Genomic DNA, 12,989 nt, shown 5'->3' with positions numbered 1-12,989 from the left:
AAACCCATGGAATCTGATATTAACTCTGGGTGGTTAGTGTCAGAATTAAATTGCAATATACCAGGTGGTGTCAGAAAACAGAATTCTATGATTGAGTCTTACAGTGACCCAGTATATCCAACAGTAATCAGTGATAGAAAATAGAAAATGTGCTAAATAAGATACAAATCACTTGGTCTTTCAGCTATTTGACTTTCACACACCATTCTTTCACACATTATATTTTAATCAACACTCAAACTATTTCTCATATGCAGAACTGAGCTTTTCATTTTTTATCTTAAGAAATAATGATTTTGAGCTAAAGCATAGACAAATGTCCACCAGGGGGAAGATCTGGGGCATTTGCTAGATGCTGAGGCATATCTGCTCATGTAAGGCAAGAACATAAACCCCAGTTGGAGGGCCCTTTTTTAATCACTCCTTAGTAATCCCACAGAGAGGTAAGCACCACCAGATTGTGGGCAGGCAGCAACTGGGGGAATTCCACCAGGAGATATGTACATATGTTTGGAGGGACTGCCTCCAATTTCTTGACATATGAAATAATTATTAGTTTATTTTCCCAAAATGTTCTTTATATGAACCAAACCCTGTAAGTAAATGAAAGCAGTTTATACTTTAAAAATGAGCTGTTTGGAGTCAACATGTTTAGTGCAATAATTGATTTAAATAGAAATCAACTTGGGGGATGGTGATTTTATATGTGGTATCTCCATTTAGACTCTCTAAGCCCCTTGAAAGCAGTAACTATATTTACAGCTGTCTCTTATCTCAGAGACCAAGTTATCTGGATAGGAAAGGAGGGGCACATTCAAAACAAGTGAATTATTCAGCATAGTTAACGCAAGTTTTTGTGACTTCTAAATACCAGGCCTTTATTAGATGCTAGATATATAGGAATGAAAGACACAGCCCCTACCTTTGACAAAAGCTCACAATCTCAGAGTCCAAATATCAAGTTTATATCTTCTTACTGGAACTTCCCCTGTACTACTTTTTTGAGATCCAAACAGGATTAAACTAGTATATAAGAGGATAAGGAAACTATGAAGCATACTCATTCCCTTTCCAATGCTGTCTCTGCATGCCTTGGAGTCAGGGCTACTTCATCAACTTTGGGTGGAATGGACATAGAAGGAGACTTGGTCAGAGAGAACAAAGATCAAATTCTGCATCCAATGCTTCATATACTTGTGACTTTAGACAAATTATTCAATCTCCTTAGCCTCATCTTTTTAAACTGTCAAGTAAGGATGGATAAGTTAATTTATTGGCCTAGACTGCAAAGATTAAATACACAATATGCCTGCCCCCCAATAAAAGTAGTAAATAAATGGTAACCCTCATCATATTATTATCAGTACTATTATAATCATCATTAATGTTATATTTCAAAATTCAACAAGGCCTATAGTTACAAAAGGACAAATACTGTTTGATTCCTCTTATATGAAGTTCCTAGAGGTCAAATTCGTGGAGACAGAAAGCAAAAAGGTGGCTGTAGGGGTTTGGGGGAAGGAAGAATGGGGAGTTACCACTATACTTAAAAATGGTAAACTTTATGTTGTGTGTATTTTACTACACATATACAAAAACACTGAACAGGGCCTGGATGAATGCTTACAGCAAAAAAAAAAAAAAAAAAAAGACAAAGGAACAAAAGGACTGGAAAAATGACAAATCATGAGAGAACAGACTTGTCTACAGATGATATGAATAGATGACTAATTTTAAGCTGGTACCATTAAGTTAAAGAGATATACCTATATATTGTCTTAGGAAACATTATTTGCAGTGTCTTGACATATCTTACTTGGAAATATGAAGGGGAGAGAGAGACAGAGGAAATGAGAGAAGAAAGGAAGAAAGATGGGAGGAAGAGAGGGAGGGGGAAAGAGAAGGAAGAAATAAAGGAAAAATGAAGGGGAGAGGGGGAAAAAGAATGAAAGAAAGAAAAAGAGAAAGATACTGTTTAAGTGTAAAACAACTGCTTTGAGTGACAGTTCTTTGACATAACAACTGGCAATAAATGTGATAAAGTGATACTAGTAGAGACAGGCAAGGAAATATTCTTTTGCAAAAGTTGAACAAAAATAAATACTGAATTTCCTCAAGATTTTAGATTTTATAGGCATATAGTTAGAGCTGTATAAGCACTTTACTTTCATACAGAAGAAAAAACCTTAAACAAGTACTGTCACACTAATTCTTTATAACATAAAGCTTCTTAGGAATGCACCTACAGCAAAACAGACTGTTCTAAAAATCCTTCACAGAGGTAAGGAGGGAGACAGCATTATGACAAGAAATTTTGCAGAACTAATACTTAGAAAATCCAGACAGCTGACACCTAGAAGACTTTTTTAAACATAGGCATTAGGATCCAAATAACTAGGCTGATGAGTTTGGGGGCAGAGTTTTCATTTCTGGGAAGGATAATTCAAACACTTAAGAAGGATACTGGCAGGTAATCGAAACAGAAAGTGAGAATGCGGACCAAGATAGCACAGTGGGACTGTATGACTCAGTCATTTTACAAACGACATTGCAGGTGAGTATTATTATTACTCATAATAATACACTAGCAGAGAAAACTACAGATGATCCTGATCTATAGTAAATCAAGTTCAGATCACACAATTTATCCCTAAAAACTCTGAGTCCTCTTCTAAAACATTTTTGTACTCTGTTTTCTACATTAATTAATGAGCTAGATAAAATTTCTGTTCACTTCTATTTGTGTGAATCAAAATTTTACCATTTTCTCCCCCCTTTTACCAACCTCTCCCCATTTCTTCTACCCTTCAGCCCTTGGCAACCACCATTCTACTCTCTGTTTCTTTTCTTTTTTTTTTTTTTTACTTTTTTTTTTTTTTATCTCTGTTTCTAAGCGCTCAAATTTTTTTTTTTTTTTTTTTTAAGAATCCCGAAGGCGAGGGTGGGATGTTTTGAGAGAACAGCACCGAAACATGTATATTATCTAGGGTGAAACAGATCACCAGCCCAGGCTGGATGCATGAGACAAGTGCTCAGGGCTGGTGCACTGGGAAGACCCGGAGGAATCGGGTGGAGAGGGAGGTGGGAGGGGGGATCGGGATGGGGAATACTTGTAAATCCATGGCTGATTCATGTCAATGTATGACAAAAACCACTACAATATTGTAAAGTAATTAGCCTTCAACTAATAAAAATAAATGAAAAAAAAAAAACCAAAACAAAACAAACAAACAAACAAAAAATCCACATAGGAGTGATGTAACTGTCTTTCTCAGTCTGATTTATTTCATTTAGCATAATGCCCTCCAGGCTCATACATGCTGTCTTTATGAGACATACATGTCTCATACATGACACACATGAGACATACATACATGTCTCATTCAGGACTACTTTCTTTTTTAAGGTTGAATAATATTCCATTGTACATATACACATTTTCTCTATCTACTACTCATCCATCAATGCACACTTAGGGTGTTTCCATATCTTGGCTAAAGACTTCACTCTTTTAAAGAAAATTGCCCTTTAACATCCCCAACAAGCCTTCAGTTTCATTTGGTGGCAGGGACTGTGAGTTTCAATGTATTGTGGTGAAACTAAAAGTAAACTGGGAAAAGGCCTGGGTTTAGTCTTTATTGAATAAGTGCTGACCTTGACTAATTTCCAGTGTCATCTCTAACTCTCACTGGTTCATATATCAAATGGGATTAATTCCTGCTCTGCCAACTTTCGAAGGCCTGTTGGAAGAATTAGATGAGTTAACCTAAAAGAATTTAAGTAATCTGTAAAGATCCGGGTCCCATCATTCACAATGCCATCCAAGCAATTCTCCCGTAACAGGTAAGAGATCCTCTTGTACTCTGCTCTCCAAACTGTTCCCCTTTTGCCTACAGGGTGACATTTAAACTCCTAGGAACGGTGAATATGTCTTTTGGATGATCCAGCCCTTGCCTACCTTTCATTCCATTTCCAGTCACTCCTTCTCAGCCTTAATACCACAGTGCATGCACTGTGCTTCAGTCATGTCTGACTCTTTGCAACCCTATGGACCATAGCCCACTAGGCCCTTCTGTCCAGGGGATTCTCCAGGCAAGAATACTGGAGTGGGTTGCCATTCCCTCCTCCAGGGGATCTTCCCAATACCACAGTTGCACTCAACTATTTATACAGTCCCAAACATTGCATATGCTGATACCTTCCATCTGGAATGCCCTCTCCTCAGCACTTCAGTTCAACTGATAAACTTCCATGCATCCTTCAAAACCCAATTTATATATTACCTCTCCTGAGAAGCCTTCCTTATACTCTCAAGTGATATTATTCTTTCTTTCTCTATATTATAGCCGTATTCAGTGTTAAAAATTTGTTTGTCTGATACTTCTGCTAAATTATAAACCCAAGGTAGGGTTGCTTCAAGTTTACTTCTTTATCCTCTGTATCTGACACATGGTAAGTGCTAAATAAATACTTAATAGCTAAAATGAAATGTTAGGCATTGCTATTATATCTCCATTTCCCCCACAGCACTGGCACAGAATTAAGCATACACCAGCACTTAGTAACAAATAATTAAACTCTATTTCCTGTCATTTATCATTATTATTACCCAATCCTAATTCAGGGTGGGGGTTGAGAAAGCGTGTGTGCTAAAGAAAATGTAAATGACTGTTAATCAAACACCCAAGTCAACTGGCTAGACACTTTGTATGAACAACTTAATTCTCACAATAAACCTATGATACAGGTATTACGATTTCCATTTTACAAGAAAATAAGCTAAGATAAAAAGACTTTAACTTCTCTGAAGTCAAGCAGCTGACAGTAAATAGTACACTTTCTAGGGTTTTATATACTCTCATATACTCTACTTCATTTGACCCTCACAACCTTGTGAAGTACAAAGTACAAATCTTAGTATTCCTGAATTACAAATGAAAAAAAAAAAACAAAACAAGATTTAAGTGACTGGTAAAGTTTACAAAGCTAGTAATCACTGGGTCTAGGATTAGAGATATCTATGTCATGTGAATCCAAATCTGGTACTTTTTCCATAGGTCACTCCCTCTGAACTAAGTAGCCTGAGTGCTGAAGAACTGATGCTTCTGAACTGTGGTGTTGGGAGACGACTCTTGAGAGTCCCCTGAACTGCAAGGAGATCAAACCAGTCAATCCTAAAGGAAATCAACCCTGAATATTCATTGGAAGGACTGATGCTGAAACTGAAGCCCCAATACTTTGGCCACCTGATGTGAAGAGCTGACTCATTTGAAAAGATCCTGATGCTGGGAAAGACAGAAGGTAGGAGAAGAAGGAGATGACAGAAGACGAGATGGTTGGATGGCATCACTAACTCAATGGACATGAGTTTGCACAAGCTCCAGGAGATGCTGAAGGACAGGGAAGCCTGGCGTGCTGCAGTCCATGGGGTCACAAAGAGTCAGACATGATTGAGCGACTGAACAACAATGGTCTCTCTTACCACAGGTGATCACTTACAGGTCACTCATAAAACTGCAAGAAGAGACAAATTCAATTAAGAAAAATCAAAACAAAGGTGCTATTTATTTATTTGCTTATTTATTGTTTTGTATTTTACTTTATTTTTTATTTATTTATTTTAGTTGGAGGCTAATTACTTTACAATATTGTACTGGTTTTTGCCATACATTGACATGAATCGGCCATGGGTGTACATGTATTCCCCATCCTGAACCCCCCTCCCACCTCGCTCCCCATCCCGCCCCTCTGGGTCATCCCAGTGCACCAGCTCTGAGCAACAAGGGTGCTACTTAAAGGATGAGATTTCAAAATTTTCAATCAAACCAATTTCAAGGCTAATACAGTTTTAACCTCCTTCTCCATACACCCCATACACACAGAGCTTCATGCATGAGGATCAATATTTCTATTTTTCTAGGACCAATATTTCAACCTTTATTATATATGTCATAACACTCAGGAATAGGTTCCCGAGTGAAGAGAAAATCATACAGCTTGTCCAAGACCAAACAGAAAGCTTCTATGCCTGAGATGTGCACCAAATATTGATGACTTTCCCCATTTACTCAGCTAATATTTATTAACTAGTTTATGTGCCCAACCCTAGGCTAGGGATGTAAGGATGGACAGGACTTGAACCATGTTAATCTATGTGGTGACAGATAAGCAAATACATTATAACAATGTAATATATAGTTGTTAAAGGTGGAGACCAATTTTGTCTAAATGAATTGAAAAGGCTTCACAGAGAAGGTGATATTTTGAACCAAAATTTAGGGAAAGCGTCTTATTCCAGATACAGAAGGAAGTTTGGGAAATTCTAGCTAAGCAAAAAGAAATACAAAAGTACTAAGTAGTAAAAGGGCTTGTGTGATGTTTTATGGGAAATGATAGATGATTCAAGCATAGGATACAAATCAGGAAGCAGTGACTGAATTAGAAAACTAGGTTAGAATCAGATAAAGATTGAGGAACATATGCTGCAGATTAGAAGTTTTCAAACCTTTTTCAGTTAAAGAATATTTTCAAACACATCTTTATGCAAAACATAACAACAATAACTACAGAGCTTATCTGGAAGAAGGGGAGTAGGGAAGCAGTCTATCCATTCTGCCTCACCCTAACACCCCCTCCCTGGTGCTCCTTCGTAGAGACCAAAGGCAGTCTCGTACTTTATGTATAGTTCTCAGCAACAAATGGTTACCAGCTTGTAATAAGTACAGAAATTGAAGAGTAAGCACTTAGAAATTTTGTATTATAATTTAACAGGTAACTTTGTGTTGTTAAGCCTAATAAAAATTTGTGGTTTATGCTTAGATTTTTAGAAATTTCATGTTTCTCCAGATCTGAAAGAGACACGTGCACCCCAATGCTCATCACAGCATTGTTTGTAATTGCCAGGACATGGAAGCAACCTAGATGCCCATCAGCAGACGAATGGATAAGGAAGCTATGGTACATATACACAATGGAATATTACTCAGCCATTAAAAAGAATTCATTTGAATCAGTTCTAATGAGATGGATGAAACTGGAGCCCATTATACAGAGTGAAGTAAGCCAGAAAGATAAAGGCCAATACAGTATACAATTGCATATATGTGGAATTTAAAAAGATGGTACGGATAACCCTATATGCAAAACAGAAAAAGAGACACAGATGTACAGAACAGACCTTTGGACTCTGTGGGAGAAGGCGAGCGTGGGATGTTCTGAGAGAATAGCATTGAAATAAGTATACTATCAAGGGTGATACAGATCACCAGCCCAGGTTGGATGCATGAGACAAGTGCTCAGGGCTGGTGCACTGAGAAGACCCAGAGGGATGGGATGGAGAGGGAGGCGGGAGGGGGGATCGGGATGGGGAACACATGTAAATACATGGCTGATTCATGTCAATGTATGACAAAAACCACTACAATACTGTAAAGTAACTAGCCTCCAACTAATAAAAATAAATGAAAAAAAAAAGAAAAAATAATAAAAAGTAAAAAAAAGAAATTTCATGTTTCTAGTAACTCATTTTTATTATATTTATAAAATTCTTAGTCTAAGATGAATGAAAAATACTGCTCCTTCAACATAGTTTAAGAAGCACTGCCCTAAAGGTTCCACAATAGATCAGATTTGTAACTTAGAAAGTTAGAAAAATAACTAGTGACAGTTTAGAAGGGGAAGACCCATTGGCAAATACAAATACAAATAATAATATGAAAAAAATAGAAAATTTAAAGATGAAATAAGGATGACTTGTGAAAATGTTAAGCATCTGGCAAACAATGAATAAGGATTTTTAAGTTCACACAAAAGGGAAATTTCTTCAAGTCAAATAAGGCTCAGACAGTAGATTCTTAGAGACAGAAAGACCTTAAGCCATCAATCTTCAGATCTAAATTCATTAAATCAAAATTTTAATATACTTATTATATATGTAACACTATTTACTGAAAGACTATCACATACTTGGTGTCAGGGATACAGTACTGAACACAGGACACAGTCTCTTTGTTATGCTCCACACGCTAAACTTAGATAGTAAAAAAAGACATGGTTCTTCCCACCATGACAGACATTCAGCAACTACAGAACATAGATAGATGTTTCATTTAAACTATTTTAAGTACTACAAAAAACTTACATGGTACTATGAGGTCATGTAACACAGAGATTAATAGATTCTAGGAGATGAAGGAAGGATTCCCTGAAGAAGTTATGTGTTAGTTGAAATTCAAAGAATGAGCAGAAAGTAACCAGGCAAAGAAGGGGAAAGAACATTCTAGAGAGACAGAAAGGCATGTAAGGGGGATGGGGCATGAGAGGCCCACAAAACAGAAAGAAAGGAAGTATGACTGATGCACAGAAAGCAAGGAGAAAAGTGACAAGAGGTCAAAAAGTTAGATGAGCTAGTTCATTAAAAGTTCTATAAGTAATAATATAATCTTGAGGACATTATGTTAAGTGAAATAAACCAGTCACAAGAGGACAAATACTGTGTGATTCCACTCATTTGAGAAATCTGTAGTAGTCAAAATCAAAGAGACAGAAAGAATGGTGGGGCAGGGGCTGGAGGGAGGGAGGAACAGAATGGGTAGAGTTTCAGTTTAGTAAGATGAAAAAAGTTCTGCAGATGGATGGTGGTGACTTTACTTTTTGGGGCTCCAAAATCACTGCAGATGGTGATTGCAGCCATGAAATTAAAAGACACTTACTCCTTGGAAGGAAAGTTATGACCAACCTAGATAGCATATTAAAAAGCAGAGACATTACTTTGCCAACATAGATCCATCTAGTCAAGGCTATGGTTTTTCCAGTGGTTATGTGTGGATGTGAGAGTTGGACTGTGAAGAAAGCTGAGCGGCGAAGAATTGATGGTTTTGAACTGTGCTGTTGGAGAAGACTCTTGAGAGTCCCTTGAACTGCAAGGAGACCCAACCAGTTCATCCTAAAGGAGATCAGTCCTGGGTGTTCATTGGAAGGACTGATGCTGAAGCTGAAACTCCAATATTTTGGCCACCTGATGTAAAGAGTTGACTTATTGGAAGAGACTCTGATGCTGGGAGGGATTGGGGGCAGGAGGAGAAGGGGACGACAGAGGATGACATGGCTGAATGGCATCACCAACTTGATGGACATGAGTTTGGGTAAACTCCGGGAGTTGGTGATGGACAGGGAGGCCTGGTGTACTACAATTCATGGGGTCACAGAGTCGGACATGACTGAGCGACTGAACTGAACTGATGCTTGCAAAACAAAGTGAATGTAATTAATATCAGTAAACTGTATGCTTAAAAATGGTTAAAATTATAAATTTTGTTAAGTTAACCAAAGTTTGATTCTATTACTTTCATCCAAAGACCCTTATGAAACAGAAATTGGTACACAGAAGAGGGGTGGTATAAACGAGTCCTTAAAACGTAGCACTGACTGGATCAAGACTGGGGACTTCACAATGCAGACCTCTATCTCATGCTGAGGTTGGCCATTCTTATGTAGTAGGAGACAGTTTATTGAGCCGTGGTCTGCTATACCAGGGCTCACCACTACTGAGGCACACTACAAAAAGAGATGCGGTAGAGAAAACACAGGATGCATATTCCCCATCCCGATCCCCCCTCCCACCTCCCTCTCCACCTGACTCCTCTGGGTCCTCCCAGTGCACCAGGCCCGAGCACTCGTCTCATGCATCTCACCTGGGCTAGTGATCTGTTTCACCATAGATAATATACATGCTGTTCTTTTGAAACATCCCACCCTCACCTTCTCCCACAGAGTTCAAAAGTCTGTTCTGTACTTCTGTGTCTCTTTTTCTGTTTTGCATATAGGGTTATCATTACCATCTTTCTAAATTCCATATATATGTGTTAGTATGCTGTAATGTTCTTTCTGGCTTACTTCACTCTGTATAATGGGCTCCAGTTTCGTCCATCTCATTAGAACTGATTCAAATGAATTCTTTTTAACGGCTGCGTAATATTCCATGGTGTATATATACCACAGCTTCCTTATCCATTCATCTGCTGATGGGCATCTAGGCTGCTTCCATGTCCTGGCTATTATAAACAGTGCTGCGATGAACATTGGGGTGCACATGTCTCTTTCAGATCTGGTTTCCTCGGTGTGTATGCCCAAAAGTGGTATTGCTGGGTCATATGACAGTTCTATTTCCAGTCTTTTAAGAAATCTCCACACTGTTTTCCATAGTGGCTGTACTAGTTTGCATTCCCACCAACAGTGTAAGACGGTTCCCTTTTCTCCACACCCTCTCCAGCATTTATTGCTTGTAGACTTTTGGATAGCAGCCATCCTGACTGGTGTGTAATGGTACCTCATTGTGGTTTTGATTTGCATTTCTCTAATAATGAGTGATGTTGAGTATCTTTTCATGTGTTTGTTAGCCATCTGTATGTCTTCTTTGGAGAAATGTCTGTTTAGTTCTTTGGCCCATTTTTTGATTGGGTCATTTATTTTTCTGGAATTGAGCTTCAGGAGTTGCTTAAAAATATGGAACGCTTCACGAATTTGCGTGTCATCCTTGCGCAGGGGCCATGCTAATCTTCTCTGTATTGTTCCAATTTTAGTATATGTGCTGCCGAAGCGAGCACTGTTATGCATTCTTTGCCTGATAAAGCTAAGATACAATCCAGGAGCAAGAAGGAGATTAATACCGTCCTTCCCCAGGCCCTATATCAAACTGAATGAAGCAATAAATTCCCTTTTCTCCTTCTTTGGCTGCAATTCATTTATGTTGGATTTCCGCCCTTTACAAACAAGAAGTGTTAATAAACTACTAATATTTAAAAATGCACTGCTTTTTTCAAAAGGATCACCACAATCTAACCCAAATCTACAGAAGTGATCTCCAGGTCAGGGTATTTGTCATTTCTTAATAAGTGTTCCAGCTGATTAGGCAAACTGGGGAAATACTAGCTTGGGTTGCAGTTTAACATTCAACAAAAGTCTGGTTATCTCATTCTATACTATATGAAACAGTAATTGTTATTACCCAGTAACAGAAAGGAAGGACATTATAACAATATTTATTTAGAACACACTATGAGCCTACCACTGTACCAGAATCCACCATTCTGGGCACCAAAAATTTAAGAGGCTACCTTGTTTTCCAGGATCTCGGAAGAAAAGACAAGACCTACAAATACATCTGGGACTGCTTAACCTGTCTGATCAATGGAATGATCTAAGGATCTTTTGGTAGATCACAGGTGGCAGACAAGGGATTTAAACTCCCTACCCATCAGAAAACAAAGTCACTTCCAAAATATGGTCAGTGTAAAATACAGTTCCTTCTCAATAAAATGTACAGGAGCACACAAAGAAAAAATCATGAATATAGTCCATTAATTCAGATTTGGATTTAATTAACATGCATTAAGCACTTATTATTTAAACATTTAGCATATTAAGCAACTAAATAAAGGCTTTCACTAATAACTAATAACCAGAAACTACCAACAGATTAGGAAACTGACTGAACTGATGTTTCTCTTTCAGATAATGATTTATTTAAATGTAATGATTAGGGGATTTAACATATTAAAAGCAACTTGTTAGTGTTGGGAATAAAGAAGTCAACAAAACATTAATTTAACATTTTACCAAATTCAACTAGCTCTTTTCAAGAAGGTAACTTTGACACCTAACTACCAAGGTAAGCATTCAGTGCAGTTCAGTCACTCAGTCATGTCCGACTCTGCAACTCCACAAACTGCAGCATGCCAGGCCTCCCTGTCCATCACTGATTCCAGAAGTTGACTCAACTCATGGTGATGCCATCCTACCATCTCATCTTCTGTCATTCCCTTTTCCTTCTGCCCTCAATCTTTCCCAGCATCAGGGTCTTTTCAAATAACTCAGCTCTTCGCATCAGGTGGCCAAAGTATTGGAGTTTCAGCTTCAGCATCAGTCCTTCCAAAGAACACCCAGGGCTGATCTCCTTTAGGAAGGACTGGCTGGATCTCCTTGCAGTCCAAGGGACTCTCAAGAGTCTTCTCCAACAGCACAGTTCAAAACCATCAATTCTTTGCCGCTCAGCTTTCTTTATAGTCCAACTCTCATATCCATACATGACTACTGGAAAAACCATAGCCTTGACTAGTCGGACCTTGGTTGGCAAAGTAATGTCTCTGTTTTTTAATATGCTGTCTAGGTTGGTCATAACTTTCCTTCCAAGGAGTAAGCATCTTTTAATTTCATGGCTGCAATCACCATCTGCAGTGATTTTGGAACCCAAAAAAAGAAAGTCAGCCACTGTTTCCACTGTTTCCTCATCTATTTGCCATGAAGTGATGGGACTGGATGCCATGATCTTAGTTTTCTGAATGTTGAGCTTTAAACCAACTTTTTCACTCTCCTCTTTCACTTTCATCAAGAGGCTCTTTATTTTAAAAATCTATTTATTACTAAGGTAGTTAACAGAATTCAACCCAAATAAGCAATCCTTGTTTACTCATTAAGAAAGCTGCATTAAATAATTAAGTTGGAGGTGGTGTGGAAGTAAGAGGGTTAAGAGTTGTGGCGTTTGGAGAGTAGATTCTGGATCAATAAAGAAGAGAGAATTGCTAGCTCTACTGGTACTTGTTAGTATTATTTTCTAAGTTTTCTATAAAGACAGGACATCTAGTTATTAAATAATTATTTATAGAATATGTCCTTTGAAGATAAATTTCTGTGAGTGGTTTCCTTTAGGACTTCCCTGCTGGTCCAGTGGTTAAGAATTCGCCTTTCAATGCAGGAGACACAAATTTGATCCCAGGTCAGGGAATTAAGATCCCACATGCCAAGCAGCAACTAAGCTTGCATGCTGCAACCAGAGAGCCCACATAATCTGGAGCCTGTGCTCTGCAAAAAGAGAAGACTGTGCACTGCAACGAGAAGCCCATGTGCTGCAGCTACAGAAGCCCATGCATACCGCAACTGGAGACAGCCCACACCACAATGAAGATCCAGTACAGCCAAAAAAAGAGAGTATA

The 12,989-nt window shown here is 38.2% G+C and overlaps 1 protein-coding gene and 1 non-coding gene across 17 annotated transcripts in view; both read right to left on the bottom strand.

The window, feature by feature from the left end:
• The window catches only part of SCMH1 (Scm polycomb group protein homolog 1), a 214,210-nt gene that overhangs the window by 185,169 nt on the left and 16,052 nt on the right, over nucleotides 1-12,989 (bottom strand). The window lies entirely within an intron of this gene.
• LOC136156605 (U6 spliceosomal RNA) lies at nucleotides 10,498-10,604 on the bottom strand. The gene has a single exon (XR_010661099.1). It is a non-coding gene; the product is annotated as a U6 spliceosomal RNA (small nuclear RNA).

Source organism: Muntiacus reevesi, chromosome 1 (assembly GCF_963930625.1).
Source record: "Muntiacus reevesi chromosome 1, mMunRee1.1, whole genome shotgun sequence".
Lineage (NCBI taxonomy): Eukaryota > Metazoa > Chordata > Mammalia > Artiodactyla > Cervidae > Muntiacus > Muntiacus reevesi.
This window is presented reverse-complemented; position numbering and strand designations above follow the sequence as displayed.